Source organism: Schistocerca gregaria, chromosome 1 (genome assembly GCF_023897955.1).
Source record: "Schistocerca gregaria isolate iqSchGreg1 chromosome 1, iqSchGreg1.2, whole genome shotgun sequence".
Taxonomy (NCBI): domain Eukaryota; kingdom Metazoa; phylum Arthropoda; class Insecta; order Orthoptera; family Acrididae; genus Schistocerca; species Schistocerca gregaria.
The window spans coordinates 202268420-202285028 of NC_064920.1; the positions used below are offsets into that span (position 1 = coordinate 202268420).

The 16609-nt window shown below is 43.7% G+C and overlaps 1 protein-coding gene across 3 annotated transcripts in view; it reads left to right on the plus strand.

The window, feature by feature from the left end:
- The window catches only part of LOC126336773 (uncharacterized), a 380424-nt gene that overhangs the window by 183375 nt on the left and 180440 nt on the right, over nt 1-16609 (plus strand). The window lies entirely within an intron of this gene.

The following is a 16609-nucleotide window of genomic DNA, read 5'->3' on the forward strand; positions in this document are numbered from 1 at the left end:
CATCCGGAGGCTTTTGAAGCTCCATCGTACACGATTAAAGCCCTGGGAAGAGAGTCATCCTGCAGCATGAGAATGGGATACTTCACACTGTTCATTGCCACTGTGGTCGAAATTAGGACGTTTAAGTCTTCCACATTCTTGCCACCTTCCTAACACAATATTTTCGGTTCTATGAAAGAATACCAGTCAGACCAGTATTACAAGACGCTGAAGAGGGGGAGGGGGGGAGGGGGGAACTTCCAGTAAGTGGTGCATCACTGTGTTTCACTAGCTGGAAAGGGCTTCCAGGGCGAGGGTATTTTTAGAATTGTAGAATGACGGGGAAAATGTGTACGAAGAAATGGACACTGTACTGATAAGTAACATAATGTTTATACTGTAGATTACGATGATGTACATGGTTTATCTCCATAAAAATTGATATTGAAAACAACAGTGGCTTGCTCGTGGCTCGTAGCAGGTAGCAGCATGTCGCTTTGGTGTGTGATAATTGCATTGCTTTGTTCTTAGTGATTTGTGAAAGTGTGCAGACATTGTGTGTGTGTGTGTGTGTGTGTTTAGTGATTTGTAAAAGTGTGCAGACATTGTGTGTGTGCGAGAGCGTGTGTGTGTGTGTGTGTGTGTGTGTGTGTGTGACGCATGCAGCTCTGCTGGCACAACCGCCTCCGGAATGGACGCCGAGGACTGCCGCTGTGGTCCGCCCTGTTGCCTTCTCCTGGGATAAGGAAGGGACCTCCACGCCACGTCCGCTATGTGCAACGGCTCGCCAGTGCCCGCTTCCCATTCGCTTGCTCTGGTTCTGGTCCTTCCTCTCAGCCCCCTCCCCGCGTCCCCCTCAACCTATGGTTTTTAGTCATTCTTGTTTTCACTTTAGACTAGAAATAACACTAACGATTCTTCTTAACCTGTCGGCTAGTAACTTGTTTTGGAACTCTGCAAGAAAGCTTATAGAATTCTCGGGTGTCACGTCGTATGTTCTGAGAGTTATTTCGACAAAGAGACTCGTTGCCATCTTCAGGTGGTTCCTGATCAGTGCTGCTCAGCTCTTATGGCGCCCTATGCACGTTGGCCGTTACCCGCACCACCAGACCCCTTCTGTCACTGCCCGTGCAGCTGGCACAGTGGTTGGTGGTGGTGCTGAGGCTGGCGACGCCCGGCTGCCAACTGTGGTCCCTAGTTTCCGAGTTATCGTCGTGGGGTGTGGACGCCATTGCATGGAAACCCTTCTCTTTTTCTCAGTTCACTGACCGAATTGCAGGCCACTATCGTCTTAATGTGGCAACGGCCTTGCCGCAGTAGTTACACCGGTTCCCGTGAGATCACCGAAGTCAAGCGCTTTCGGGCGTAGTCAGCACTTGGATGGGTGACTATCCAGGCCGCCATGCGCTGTTGCCATTTTTCGGGGTGCACTCAGCCTCGTGATGCCAATTGCGGAGCTACTCGCCCGAATAATAGCAGCTTCGGTCAAGAATACCATCTTACGACCGAGAGAGCGGTGTGCTGAACCCACGCCCCTCCTATCCGCATCCTCCACTGAGGATGACACGGCGGTCGGATGGTCCCGGTAGGCCACACGTGGCCTGAAGATGGAGTGCTTTATCGTCTTAATGTGATCGTCTTGGACCCCGATTGCAATGGCCTCTTTAATCACGCAATCCAGGATGGAGGAGTACTGCCTAAGTATCTTGGTTTTGCTGTAATGCACAGTATGGTCTGTTTTTATGCTATGGTCCACCACTGCTGGTTTGATGGGCTGGTATCATTCAGTATGGCGTCAGTATTCACAGTACCTCTCTTCTGACACACGTAAAGTTTCCCCAATGTATGCTTTGCCAATATGGTACACCCCTGGTTTGCAAAGGCCTAGATCATTCTTTCCTGAAGCTAGTACGGTCAAGGTCTTGTATGTGTGTGTGTGTGTGTGTGTGTGTGTGTGTGTGTGTGTGTGTGTGTGTGTGTGTGTGTGTGGGAGGGGGGAGGAGGTTATATACACATTAAACACTGTATCGCTCCAAGATTCTCTTCCAATAAGGTTCTCACAGGACAGGAGCCGAGTGATGGGACAAATAATGGCCGACGTACATAGGATGCTAACAAGTGTGAAGCAGCACTCACCAGGAACCACCTGAAGGTGGCAACAAATCTGTTTGCCAGGTATCGGTGAGAACTTATGACGTGACGCCAGCCGATAGCCAAGAATTCTACAAGTTAGAAATGCAACGTGAAAACATTGAATTGCTTTGTAAGACATTGCTTACATTTCTTGTCGCCTAACGTTGGGGAGTACACGTGTGAAGTCACCACGTTGCACTCCACACCTCTGTGCGACCAACACTGCTTTGGTGTCTTGTGTCTCGTGGCTTTGTCTTGAACTGGAAATACCTCAACGACGCTCTAACGTCGCTGCGTTTGTACAACGCGACTATGATGAATAATGCTTCCATTGGTGGTGATGCTGTTACAGTGTAAATAAATGGAACTAACTATATGATGTATACTGATCAGCCAGAACATTATGGCCACCAAGCTACTATCGATATAAATCCATCCAGGCGATAGCAGCGTCACCTGGGGAGAAGTGATTGTTAGTCTGACATATCGCGGTGCATGTAGTATCTGTGAGCGGTCTGGCCGTGTGTAGAATTGGGAAGCACGCAATCAATCTGAGTTTGATAGAGATCAGATTGTGATAGGAGTCTTGAAACATGCGTTTCGGAAACTGCACGGTTTGTCGGGTGTTCGAGAAGTGCCGTGGTAAATGTGTTCAGCACGTGTCGAAACCAAGGTGAAACCACATCTACCCGTCGAGGGGTTGGGCGGTCACCCCTCATTATACAGGGTGTTACAAAAAGTGCGGCCAAACTTTCAGGAAACATTCCTCACACACAAATAAAGAAAATATGTTATGTGGACATGTGTCCGGAAACGCTCAATTTCCATGTTAGAGCTCAATTTAGTTTCGTCAGTATGTGCTGTACTTCCTCGATTCACCGCCAGTTGAAGGAAGGTAATGTTGACTTCGGTGCTTTTGTTAACATGCGACTCATTGCTCTACAGTACTAGCATCCAGCACATCAGTACCCGACAGGAAGACATTCGAAGCAATTGATCGGCGTCTTAGGGATCACGGAACATTCCAGCCTATCACTCGCCACTGGGGAAGACCTAGAACAACGAGGACACCTCCAATGGACGAGGCAATTCTTCGTGCAGTTGACGATAACCCTAATGTCAGCGTCAGAGAAGTTGCTGCTGTACAAGGTAACGTTGACCACGTCACTGTATGGAGAGTCCTACGGGAGAGCCAGTTGTTTCCGTACCATGTACAGCGTGTGCAGGCACTATAAGCAGCTGATTGGCCTCCAACTGTACACTTCTGCGAATAGTTCATCCAACAATGTGTCAATCCTCATTTCAGTGCAAATGTTCTCTTTACGGATGAGACTTCATTCCAACGTGATCAAATTGTAAATTTTCACTATCAACATGTATGGGCTGTCCACAATCCGCACGCAATTGTGCAATCACGTCATCAACACAGATATTCTGTGAACGTTTGGGCAGGCATTGTTGGTGATGTCGTGATTGGGCCCCATGTTCTTCCACCTACGCTCAATGGAGCACGTTATAATGAATTCATACGGGATACTCTACCTGTGCTGCTAGAACATGTGCCTTTACAACTACGACACAACAAGTGGTTCATGCACGATGGAGCTTTTGCACATTTCAGTCGAAGTGTTCGTACGCTTCTCAACTAGATTCGGTGACCGATGGATTGGTAGAGGCGGACCAATTCCATGGTCTCCACGCTCTCCTGACCTCAAACCTCTTGACTTTCATTTATGGGGGCATTTGAAATCTCTTGTCTACACAACCCCGGTACCAAATGTAGAGACTCTTCGTGCTCGTATTGTGGACGGCTGTGATACAATACGCCATTCTCCGGGGCTGCATCAGCGCATCAGGAATTCCATGCGATGGAGGGTGGATGCATGTATCCTCGCTAACGGAGGACATTTTGAACATTTCCTGTAACAAAGTGTTAGTTACACGCTAGTACGTTCTGTTGCTGTGTGTTTCCATTCCATGATTAATTTGATTTGAAGAGAAGTGATAAAATGAGCTCTAACATGAAAAATAAGCGTTTCCGGACACATGTCCACATCACATATTTTCTTTCTTTGCGTGTGAGGAATGTTTCCTGAAAGTTTGGCCGTACCTTTTTGTAACACCCTGTAGATGTCAGACGTCGTAGGCTGGGCAGACTAGTAAACCAGGACAGGGGACGAAGTGTGGCGGAAGTAGCATCAGACTTTAATACTGAGCAGTGTACAAGTGTGTCTGAACACACAGCGCACCGAACACTCCTAACGATGGGCTTCCGCAACCCACGATCCATGTATGTGCCAATTAACAGCACGGCATCAGCAACTACGACTGAAATGGGCACGTGAAAATCGGCACTGGACGTTGGCGCAGTAAAGAGTGTTGCATGGTCTGATGAATCATGATACCCTCTTCAACAAGCCGATGGTAGGGCGCGAATCCGTCGTCTTCCAGGGTACGGCTCCTTGGCACCTCTACTGTGGGACGGAGACAACCTGGTGGCGGCTCTATTATGCTCTGGGAAACATAAAAGTGGGTCTCCATCGGTCCACTGGGGCTCGTGCAAGGAACCATGACGGTCAAGATGTATCGTACACTGGTTGCACACCACGTACACCCCTTCATGACGATCATGTTTCCTCAAGACAGTGGCATTTTTCAACAAGATAATGCGACATCTCACAAGACCAGGAGTATAATCGAGTGGTTCGAGGAACATAATGGGAGTTCCAATTGATGAGCTGCCCCCCCCCCCCGCCCCCCCCCCCCGCCCCCCCCCACACACACACCGCCAACTCACCAGATCTGAAGCCGGTCGAACATATCCGGGATGTGACTGAATGTGTCTTCAGAACCCGTCGTCGACCCCCTCCTCGGAATTACGTGACTTGTGTGCGCAGATGCGGTGCCAACTCCCTCCAGCGAACTACTAAGGCTTCATTGCTTCCATGCCATGACGCGTCGCCGTTGTTATCCGTACCAAAGTTGGACATGCCCGCTATTAGGTAGGTGGTCATAATGTCCTGGCTGATCAGTGTAAGGTGTTGACTTTGACGGATGATGAAATTAACATGGCGAGTTGCTCGTAACACTTTCCCTGAGCGTAGCATCTATCTTCCCTCGAGGTTCTAGTGGAATTTCTAGAAACTGTCGACAGTGCTGCTCTCTTTGAACATTCACATGAATCCCCTGCACATTGATACATCTAGCAGCAGGATCAGTTGCTATTCGTGAGTAAAGAACGTCTGAAATAACAGTAAAGCTGTATTTGACTTGAAGGTTGGTTTGAGCACTACGGTGTTTGGCCAGGTATGGCTCTTTTGGTGGAGGTGGTTACGCCCTCGCCTTCCTTACAATTTCGAACTGGTCTACCCAGTCAGTTGTAGGGGAATAAAGACTTTCACGCTGGTGTGAACCACAGAACAATTTAGCATTTTTCACGTTCAAAAGATCACTGCTAGAGGTGACAAAAGCGGAAAGTGACGGAAAAAAGTTCCGGAAATGACTGGGGATCGAATCCCACTAGCACATATTCATTGAGACCGTACTTCTACGGACTTTTAAATGTTGTAACCACATATGTCAGACAATAGTGAACTTCACATTTTTCATATTAATACGTAACTATGGCAGTAAACACCATCTTCTCCATATTTATCTTGCTTCTTTATACTGGCGATGTGAATTTATGTGGACCTTAAAAACAAAGTTTCCCTTTCCATCGTAGCAGGCTCTTACAGCAACCAGTTTAAAACTTTTTCAGAACAAAAACAGTCTCGCTTGGGAAACGGAGACTGGTTTTTTCTTTCGGGAATAGATATAGAAAATTTTTAGCTGTTTCTCAATACCATACCAGGTGTAGAAGTGTGAAACGGGAATTTGGTTGCAATAATTACACGTCTGTTGTTTAAAACTCACAAACAATATTTTATTCAAAATACTCTCCATTGCTGTTTATACATTTCTCGTATCTCTCCGGCAGGCTATGAATGCCATGCCAAAAAAAAGTTTTTTTTTTAAGTGAACCTGCCAGCGAGCCATTTTTGGACATTTTCATACGAACTGAAGCGTTGTTCAGCGAGAGCGTGACCCAGTCATGCAAACAGATGATAATCGGCCGGAGCCAAGTCTGAAATATAAGCCGCATGCCCTAGTATTTCCCAACTGAACGCCTCAAACGTTTCCCTGACCGGTTTTGCTGTGTATGATGGGGCCTTATCATGGAGCAACATGACTGTGTTGCCTTTTTCCACATTCCGATCGTTTTTCAAATAATGTTCGAATTAAATAGATCATTTGCTGTTGTTAGCGATCAGTGTTGACGATTTCACCAGGTTTTAGCAGCTCATAATAAATGACACCCTTCAGACACTTACGCCACGTGCACTTCGGCTGTCGTGTTTCTAGGACTTCGAGCGCGGTAATAATTTCTCGAAAGTCGAATTCTCATTGTGGCTAACGATCAGGTGCTGCTATGGGCGTTGGACAAAAGTATGGAAACCCCGCGAGAGAGGCAGTTGCTAGTCAAGGCTGCAGGTGGAGTTGGCGTTTTCAACCACGAACGCTACATGTGCGATGTCTTCAATACGTTGCAAGTGTCAGAACAATGTCCTGTGCAATTGTGAGTGCTTTAGGGCGGAGATGAGTGAATTCGAAAGTGGGCAAGTTGCTGGTGCTCTCGAAGGGTCGGTGTTTCCATAACGAAGGTAGACGAGTGTTTGGTGTTTCAAGAGACATCGTATCGAAGATCTAAACAGCACCCTGGGAAAGCGGGAAGACATCATCCGCCAAGTCAGAACGCGGACGGAGTCTGTTGAGTGGCAGTGATGACGGTTGCTGAAGACAACTACGGCGGAAAATAGGGAACGACAGTTGCCAAGGTCGCTGCAGAACTGAATGTCGCACTCGCGACCCCTGTCACCACCGAAACAACACAAAGGGAGCTTCCTAAGGTAAAAACTGCAAGGGGAGCTGCAATTCCAAAACTACATCTCAGCGATGCAAATGTAACAGGAAAACGAGGACTATAGAGTAATGGAAGGAAGTCATTCGTTCGGATGAGTCTTACTACACACCGTTTCCAACTTTTGGACGTGTTTACGTGTCAGGAGTGAAAGATGGCAGGGGTTCGGTGATGATTTGCTCAGTCATTTCATGGTATTCCGTGGCCTCCAGCTTATTCTGCAAGGTCGCATTACTGGCAATGATTATGAAACTATTTTCGCTGATCAGATCCATCCCACGGTACAATGTTCACTCCCCAACAGTGATGTTATGTTCTAAGAGGTCGGCCTGTTCACACATCTCTGTTAAACTCAGAGGTGGTGGCGGAGGACATACGGTGACATATGTAATTTTAATTATGTTCGAAACAGGCTTACGTCTGTTGAAGTTATTTTATTGGTCTTGAGGCAACCTCTGAGCTAAGACATTTTCCATTTGTTAGTGTGTATGGCTTCTGAAGAAGGCTATATTATTATAGCGGAAACCATGGTCAAGATTTAAAATAAACATAATTTAGTGCAACTGTGGGCTATTTTTCATTCGAGACTCTTTCTGATCGCTCTTATTTTTCATATGCCCTGCATACAAAGGCTGTTGCTAGGCTGTGTCATGATAGCTGAGCTTTTATTAATTTTGAAATTGTCGTATTCTGCTCTTGGACTAGGTGGCAATTAAACGGCAATTCAGTTTTTGTTTTGTATGTATGTTCTCTCTTATTGATTTCTTTTTCATTATACTATACACAAGTTGCCGATAAATCTACTAGATAGTGCACTTCTGCTAGGTCGCAAGAACTTGTTGACACCGAGTTTTGCGTATTAATACTATTTATTTCACAATAATCACTGAGATATGCATCTCGTCCGAAACCCCTCGTTTTCTGTGGGTGGCCAATGGCTATACAACGTTTGTGTAGGCTTCCCTTGTAGATGAAGTGATATGCTGATGCGCAGACGTATTTTTGAACGCAATAAGGTAGCCATGTTCATTGCGTCATCTGTCAAAGCCGGCATATTGTATCCCAAGAAGAACTTCCCTGTGTGTCTGGTCTTACAGCGTAGTGCTTCATCCATCTGTCCGTGAGAAAACTGCCTATATGTTTTGTGTCGTTAAAGTGTAAATACCTGATCTGCAGATGAACACATCCCCTAATAGTTCTTCGGAAATCTGTCCTAACACAACATTCTTTAATATTAACTGAATGTAGAGTGCAAGGTGTCACGTGTGCTTTAGTTGGTGTGCTCCATTAACCGCATTCAGAGTAGATTTTTAAGATAGATCTGTTAAAAGAGTCAAGTGTTAACTAATTATAATCATTTTACTTAAGGAGGAAACCATGCTGGCACAAATCAACCATGTTGACATGCTACAATAGAACTGATTTATTTTATGTTCTGCGTATTATTTCAGTCTGTATAATTACTTTTGTGCTATGCCGGTTTAGTCTACTTTCGGTTTCCTCATTATCCACTCTTTCGTCTCACTTTCATCAAGATCAAACGGAAAATAGAAATTTATTAGAAGGATGTGAAGATGTGAAATGAATCATTCCTGCCACGAAAACGAGCAGTTTCTTTTAGAACATTCATAAATCCTATGAAACACAATGCAGTACAACGCAACTGATGATTTTAAACAGCGTATATCTGGTTGTTGAGATAACTGATAAACTAAGTGTGTTTTCTACAACTACAAATAATATCGAAACAACGATTGTTCACAGGCGACATGTATTTTTCGGAAAAACATAGAAAAAATTGAGATAGGAACCTAAATGTCTTGGAGTAGTAAGGATACGCTGCATTAAGGTTCTCTACATTGCGACGAAAACCTCTTAATTAAATGATTTGATACATTTCAGGCGTTCGCCTATCTTCTGAGGCTTTATTGTAGTCAAGCGTGCTGTAACAAATCGTTTGCTAAATTGAAATTAAATTGTTGTGGCGTTGAAATTATCATATGTTGAAGTATGTGTTTATCGTATAGGTAGGAAGTCAAAACCCTAGAATAACGTCGTGCGATGGACGCCGATCACGTACAGTGGCTTATTACTTTTTCGCCCAGCAGCGAAGTGAATCTGATGACAATATTACTGTGATTGGCCTCTTGCAGCTCTTTGGCGTTTATTTCCGCCCGACAAAATAGTAGAGTTCAGTATAGTTGATTATCTGTGATGGTGCAGTTCAGACGAAGGCGATGATGCCGGAACACCGATCACAAAACATCTTTAGAAGTGTCTAGAGATGAGAAAGGAAGGTCCCCATTAACTACTGGAGTGCAGGCCACGAAAGGCGGACATTAGACTTGCTTCTTCAGGTAGTGAGTTAACGTTATTCAGGACTGTCCTGTTTCTTCATAAACAGGGTGTCAGGTAGATTATGGAACGAACTTGAGGATGGTGTCCTGTATCCAAGAGGAGCAGAAGATCTGAATTGACAAAAAGCAAAAAACCTGTTTAACAAGATAATGAATCTTTCAACAGTTGTGACCTCGCTTTGGCAAAAATGTCATGAAACGTGTGGGGCCATGAAATGCTAATTAGCGCAACAACAAATAAATTCTTCAGTGGATCCACTAATTGCAGGGATGTGATGTCCTACACCCACAGTATTATTTTTAAAATCATATGCGAAAAATTTTTGCCTTAGATTGCTCCTAGTGTTTCCCTTGGTTTTCATAAATAGTTTAAGCCGAATGTCAGCATGATACATTTGAAAGGACTTGGCAGATTTCCATCTTCATTCTTTCGCACTCTGCGCCTTTGCTCCATCTCTAAAGAAGTCATCGTCGACGGGGCTTTAAATTCTGACCATCCTTAGGATTTGCTCAAGAAAGAAGAAAATCTGGTTTCGGGTCGCGTCATGGCACAAATTTTCAGTTGACACAACGTATTCGTTGCAAAGCAGGCTGAACATTTCTGAACCGTTTTCGCTGTTGCCATTTCCTGTCAGTGTATCATCATTGGTTTCATACCTATTGACTACATTCAATTCATCGTAGTGATACATACATTTTTACCTGACGTAGAAATGGTGAGGTTGAAAGAAACTTGAATTTAGAGATTTTGAAATAGTCTAGAAATACATCTTCTCTGCTCTTCTTGGTTGCAAGAAGATTTGTACATGTTTATTGAACACTCACTATGGGTATTGCTCCGAAGATGATTTAGTGATCAGTTTAGAAATGTCGGAACTGATAATCATTGGAACTTTGCCCCTCCCAGTAACACATTTCACCATCAGTCTGACACTGCTGTCTTAAATTCATCCATACTGTGTGGAATTGGTTGCCGTCCACGACTGTATTATAAATCTGTGAAATACTTTTTATTGCTTCAGTCATTTTTTAATAATATTTATTACCGCGACGTGTTTAGACACCATGCTAATATAAAAGACGTAATCTCTGATGTGGAGAGGAAAGAAAAAGCTGAATTCTGACTTTGTGAGCCATATACAGGGTGAGTCACTATTGCCACCTAGAATAAGTACGAAAGTATGATAAGAGCTGAAAAGTTTGTGGAACAAATGTTGCATGATACAACAGGGGCTATAACACGACGTTGGTTTTTTGTTGCCAGGTCGGATCGCGTCAGTGATATGAAGGTCAACTTCGCTTTTTTAGATGGGATGCTATAGTTAGCGGCTATCGAGACGAATCCAATGATGTGAAGTTCAACGAAGGTAAAAATAGTGGCATTAACGTCCATTTACAGAAGGTGTTCGAAGTGATGGCCATAGGTATCAATGCAGTGCTGAAATCTTCTTATCATGGATTGAGTGATATTCCTTATCACTTTGGCACTTATCGAAGCATATTCCCTGACAATTCTCTCTCGTATATCCTGCAAATAGTAAATGTATGCCGAATACGACGTATCCATCTAACGTGCTATTGACATGTAAATCAAGCGAATGTGGATGATATATTCCTTCGGAGAACAAGTCGATATGTTTGTCATTTACGGACAACACCAACGAAATTCACTGAGAGCTAGAGGCTTATACGCTCAAAGTTATCCTCAACGTACTCACCCTACACATCGTAAATTTAAATATGTGTACGATAAATTGAGATTTAGAACTTTAACGCATCGGAAACATATCCGGCAAAGGAAAGTTACTAACGAGGAAATGGAAATTGGTACTCTTGCCATGTGGTTCGAGAACCTTGTGTTGGTTCGCGTCAAATCGCAAGGGAATCTGGCATGAGCCAGAGCAGTGTTGTTCGCGTTTTGCACCGCCATAAATATCATCTTGCCACATCAGTCTCCTCCAAGAATTAACTGGTACGGATTGTATGCGTCGCACTGAATTCTGCCGATGGTCTCCCGATTCAAAGAGATGACGCATTTATCAATTTTATTTTATTTACTGACGCGGCTACATTCACGAAACATGAAAATGTTACTTTGTATAACATGCATTACTGGGCAACTGAAAATCCATTTTGACTGCGGCAAGTTGCACACCAAAAAGCGTGGTCGGTGCATGTACGGTGTGGGATTCTGGAGGACAGAATTACAGGCCCCTATTTCATCGAAAGAAATCTTAATGGTAGGAAGTACACCACATTCCTGCGCGAAATATCAGGTCTGTTATTGGAAGGAATACCTTTAGGAACAGACAACAGACTGTGGTATCAACACGATGAGTGCCCGGCACGTTTTTCGCTGATGGCTAGAAATGAGTTGCAGAGACAATTCCCAAGTCGTTGGATTGGACGCGGAGGATATGTGTCGTGGACGGCTCGTTCGCCAGACTTGACGCCTCTGGATTTTTTCTTGTAGGAATTCGTAAAAGACATTGTTTATAAAGACATTCCGACTACACCTGGAAGATATGCGAGAGAGAACTGTCAGAGCATGTGCTTCGATAAGTGGCGAAGTGATAAGGAATACCACTCGGTCCAAGATAAGAAGATTGCAGCGCCGTATTGATACCAATGGTCATCACTTCGAACACCTTCTGTAAATGGACGAGCAGGCCATCTTTGTGACCTTCGTTGACCTTCAAAGACCTTACTGTTACACATCATTGAATTCGCCTCGATAGCCGCTATCAGAAAATAAGTACCAAACTATGGCATCCCCTTTTAAAAAAAGTTGACCTTCACCTAGCAACAAAAAAACCAACGTCATATTATGGTCCCCGTTGTTCCATTCAACTTTTGTTCCACAAACTTTTCAGCTCCTATCATACTTTCGGAGTGGCAATAGTTAGTGACTCACCCTCACGAAATTGCTCGTAAAGTCCAATAGAAAATTTGATCTCAGTTAACCATGTAACAGAAAAATCAAAAAACGACTTCTGCCTCTATTCATGAAAATCCATCTTATTACTTTATTAACGCGTTAAGAATTGGATAGGCTAATAGCACAAAGGCCTGGCTCTCTTTTAAATATTTCAATCAATAATCTTTTGCCGGAGTACGGTTGATCATGACTGAATCGTGCACAAAAAATTACTCAGTAACACAATCTATATGAACGGTCCCCATTCTAAAAAAAAAAATTAATAAATAAAATCAATTTACCTTGTATCACACAGAGTGGTTAGCCTTCTATGAGCAATGTAGATGGAGAAGACAAGGATGAGCAAACAAAAGGAACACGGGGTTTAGGACAGAAGAGAACGCAATCACACGCCTGTCCATTTGTCAAAGAAACACAATGACGGTGATTCTCCACTGCAAACAACCGCTACCAAGTGCAATACTAATCAGAAATGCCCTGGCTCAACTATGAGCGTGCATCAAACAGCAAATAATATGTTTAATTACACATTACAAAATCCAAAGAAAATAATCCACACTTGTAGGTATTTCTTCCGTTACACAAGGCGTAAACAGAAGTGAATACTTGACTGATCATACCGCTTATACACAGAAAGAAAGAACCCACTTATTCCATAGAAAATCAGCTTTCATTTGGAAATCTCTGTAGGTTATAGGAAAAGTATTGAAGGCGCATGTCATTGCTGCAGATTAATGAAAGAATGGACTCAATTCCTAAAACCAATCAAGAACAAAACCACCAAACTTCAACTTTTCTAATTTACTTTTCACATTGAATCAGTCTCACTTTAGGAGCTGTACATGAGAACAAATTCCTTTGTGCTGTATTCTTATTGGCTTAAAATCAACTCCCGCACAGAATACTAACCACCGAAAAACGTACTAATATTCAAAACGCCCACAGAATTACTGCTACAGTAGCTTACATGAATTTATGATGATACAGAAAACGCTGAATGAGATTATTAAGAACAAATAACACACACTAAGTGTATTTAAATATCTCAGTCCAAGATGTCCGAAAGACAAAACAGTTCCCACAAGTCTCAGCAAAAGAATGCCCTAGACCAGACGTATCGTAATAGCTCTCACTTTTCAAGCGTGGGCAGGTACGAAAGAGAACCACGGTGTTCGCCTTGCCAACTTAACTTTACCTGACCACTCACTTACCCTGACGGCACAATTAGGCGTGTTCCACCTACGTTACTACTGGTTGCAAAACTACGGTAGCGGACTACAGCTACTGGCTGTCTTCACGAAACTCACATTCGTTTATCTCATTTGCACATACTCGATTAATTTATGGGAAAATATATAGGAAAGGGAGAGGAGCAGAAGTGTTAGTGGAAAACCTGAGCATAAAACGACTCAAAAATGGTTCAAATGGCTCTGTGCACTATGGGACTTAACTTCTGAGGTCATCAGTCCCCTAGAACTTAGAACTACTTAAACAGACTGTAGCGGCTAGAACCGCTCGGTCACCCCGGCCGGCAAAACGCCTCTCTTCCTTCCTACCTGGCCGGAGTGGCCGAGCGGTTCTAGGCGCTACACTCTGGAACCGCGCGACCGCTACGGTCGCAGGTTCGAATCCTGCCTCGGGCATGGATGTGTGTGATGTCCTTAGGTTAGTTAGGTTTAAGTAGTTCTAAGTTCTAGGGGACTGATGACCTCAGAAATTAAGTCCCATAGCGCTCAGAGCCATTTGAACCATTTGAACGTCCTTCCTTTGCATACAGGTAGGGTGTGGCGGCGTAACACGGGAATGACGTAAAATAGGATCAAAATATATAGGGTGATTCAGCTGCTCTTACTTATGGGTTTTATGCAACCCACAACGCCTTGAACAACCACGTGCGACATTTTCATTTTCTATCGCTCACTACATGCAAACTGTTAGTCCTGCAGACAAAAATGAACAGGACCTTGTACGGCGTTCACTACCCTGCTGGAGCAAATGTAATTTCGATGTATGCTCACGCGCTGCCTGCAACAGAAAATATCTTTGCTGCAATACAATCTCGGCAGCAGTTGCAGTCGCTTACTATATAAATTTTGACGTAAGCAGAGTTACGCTATGGCCCTGTGAAATCAACCTGAATAAACTGAAAAATTCTTACCTCATAATGGTGTCGCCGGATAACGCTGTCTATATATCTGCTTGTGAATGGCACAGCTTAGCGCAATGCTGGCCTATCTACTAAAACTGGACAACACTTGTCTGAGATCTGAATTATTAGAAAAATTGACTTTGCTTATTGACACAGCTGCACAGCTGGTAGTCTGATTACTAAACAACACGTGACTATAAACTGAGAAAATTTCTGAAATATTTAAATTTAAATAAATGACTGGATCGGGACTGGAAATGACTTAAGACAAAATTATTTCTTCTTTTTTTCTTGACTGGTAAAAATTGTATTCTGAAAATCTTTTACATTACTAATAAAGATCTCGAATCCATTGCATGAAAAATTGAATATTGCAAATCTGGGCCAACTGGTGCCGGCGAATCATAAAAAAGATTGAAACAAATTCATATTAACATCTCAGACAAGTGACTTGATTACGCGCATGCCAACAAAAATAATAAAATTTACCCTACAATACATGGCTATGAATTGCGCTGTATCAGCGACAGACTACAACTGCCCTGTAGCAGCGAGCACCTGCAACTGCTACACCGACCTGCGACTCTATTGCAGCAAAGATATTTTCTGTCGCAGGCAGCGTGTGAGCAACACATCGAAATTACATTTGCTCCAGGTGGGTAGTGAACCCCTCACAACCTTTTTGTAGGAAAATTATAGTAATTAAATTTTGTACTGAGATACATTTTCGCTAGAGAACTCTGTTTTCGATTTATTCAAGAAAAACGCGTTTGAAGTTCTCTTTTGTGGGTTTCTCTTAAATAATTCGAAAGCTAAGGCCTCTGGTGAAACCGTACCACAGTACAAAATTTAACTACATTAAATTTCCTACAGAAATGTCCTGTTCATTTTTTTTCTTTAGGACTAATAGTTTGCACGTATCCAGGGAAAGAAAATGAAAATCTGGCACTTAGTATTTGAAAGAATTACGGATCCACCTCGACAGATACCCTGCGTTAAATCTATTATGTATTTGTGATACCCCTGTTAATAGCAGCATGTTCCTGTGTCGTAATGATACATATTACACTACTGGCCATTAAAATTGCTACACCACCAAGATGACGTGCTACAGACGCGAAATTTAATCGACAGGAAGAAGATGTGCTGTGATATGCAAATGATTAGCTTTTCAGACCATTCAGACAAGGTTGGCGCCGATGACGACACTTACAACGTGCTGACATGAGGAAAGTTTCCAACCGATTTATCTTACACAAACAGCGGTTGACCGGCGTTGCCTGGTGAAACGTTGATGTGATGCCTCGGAGAAATGCGTACCATCACGTTTCCGTCTTTGATAAAGGTCGGATTGTACCTTATCGCGATTGCGGTTTACCGTATCGCGACATTGCTGTTCGTTTTGGTCGAGATCCAGTGACTGTTAGCAGAATATGGAATCGAAGGGTTCAGGAGGGTAATACGGAACGCCGTGCTGGATCCCAACGACCTCGTATCACTAGCAGTCGAGATGACAGGCATCTTATCTGCATGGCTGTAACGGATCGTGCAGCCAGGTCTCGATCTCTGAGTCAACAGATGGGGACGTTTGTAAGACAACCATCTGCACGAACAGTTCGACGACAATTGCAGCATCATGGACTATCAGCTCGGAGACCATGACTGCGGTTACCCTTGACGCTGCATCACAGACAGGAGTGCCTGCGATGCTGTACTCAACGACGAACCTGGGTGCACGAATGCAAAACGTCATTTTTTCGGATGAATCCAGGTTTTGTTTACAGCATCATGATGGTCGCATCCGTGTTTGGCGACATCGCGGTGAACGCACATTGGAACCGTGTATTCGTCATCGCCATACTGGAGTATCACCAGGCGTGATGGTATGGGGTGCCATTGGTTACACGCCTCGGTCACCTCTTGTTCGCATTGATGGCACTTTGAACAGTGGACGTTTCATTTCAGATGTTTTACGACCCGTGGCTCTACCCTTAATTCCGATCCATGCGAAACCCTACATTTCAGCAGGATAATGCACGAGCGCATGTTGCAGGTCCTGTACGGGCCTTTCTGGATACAAAAAATGTTCGACT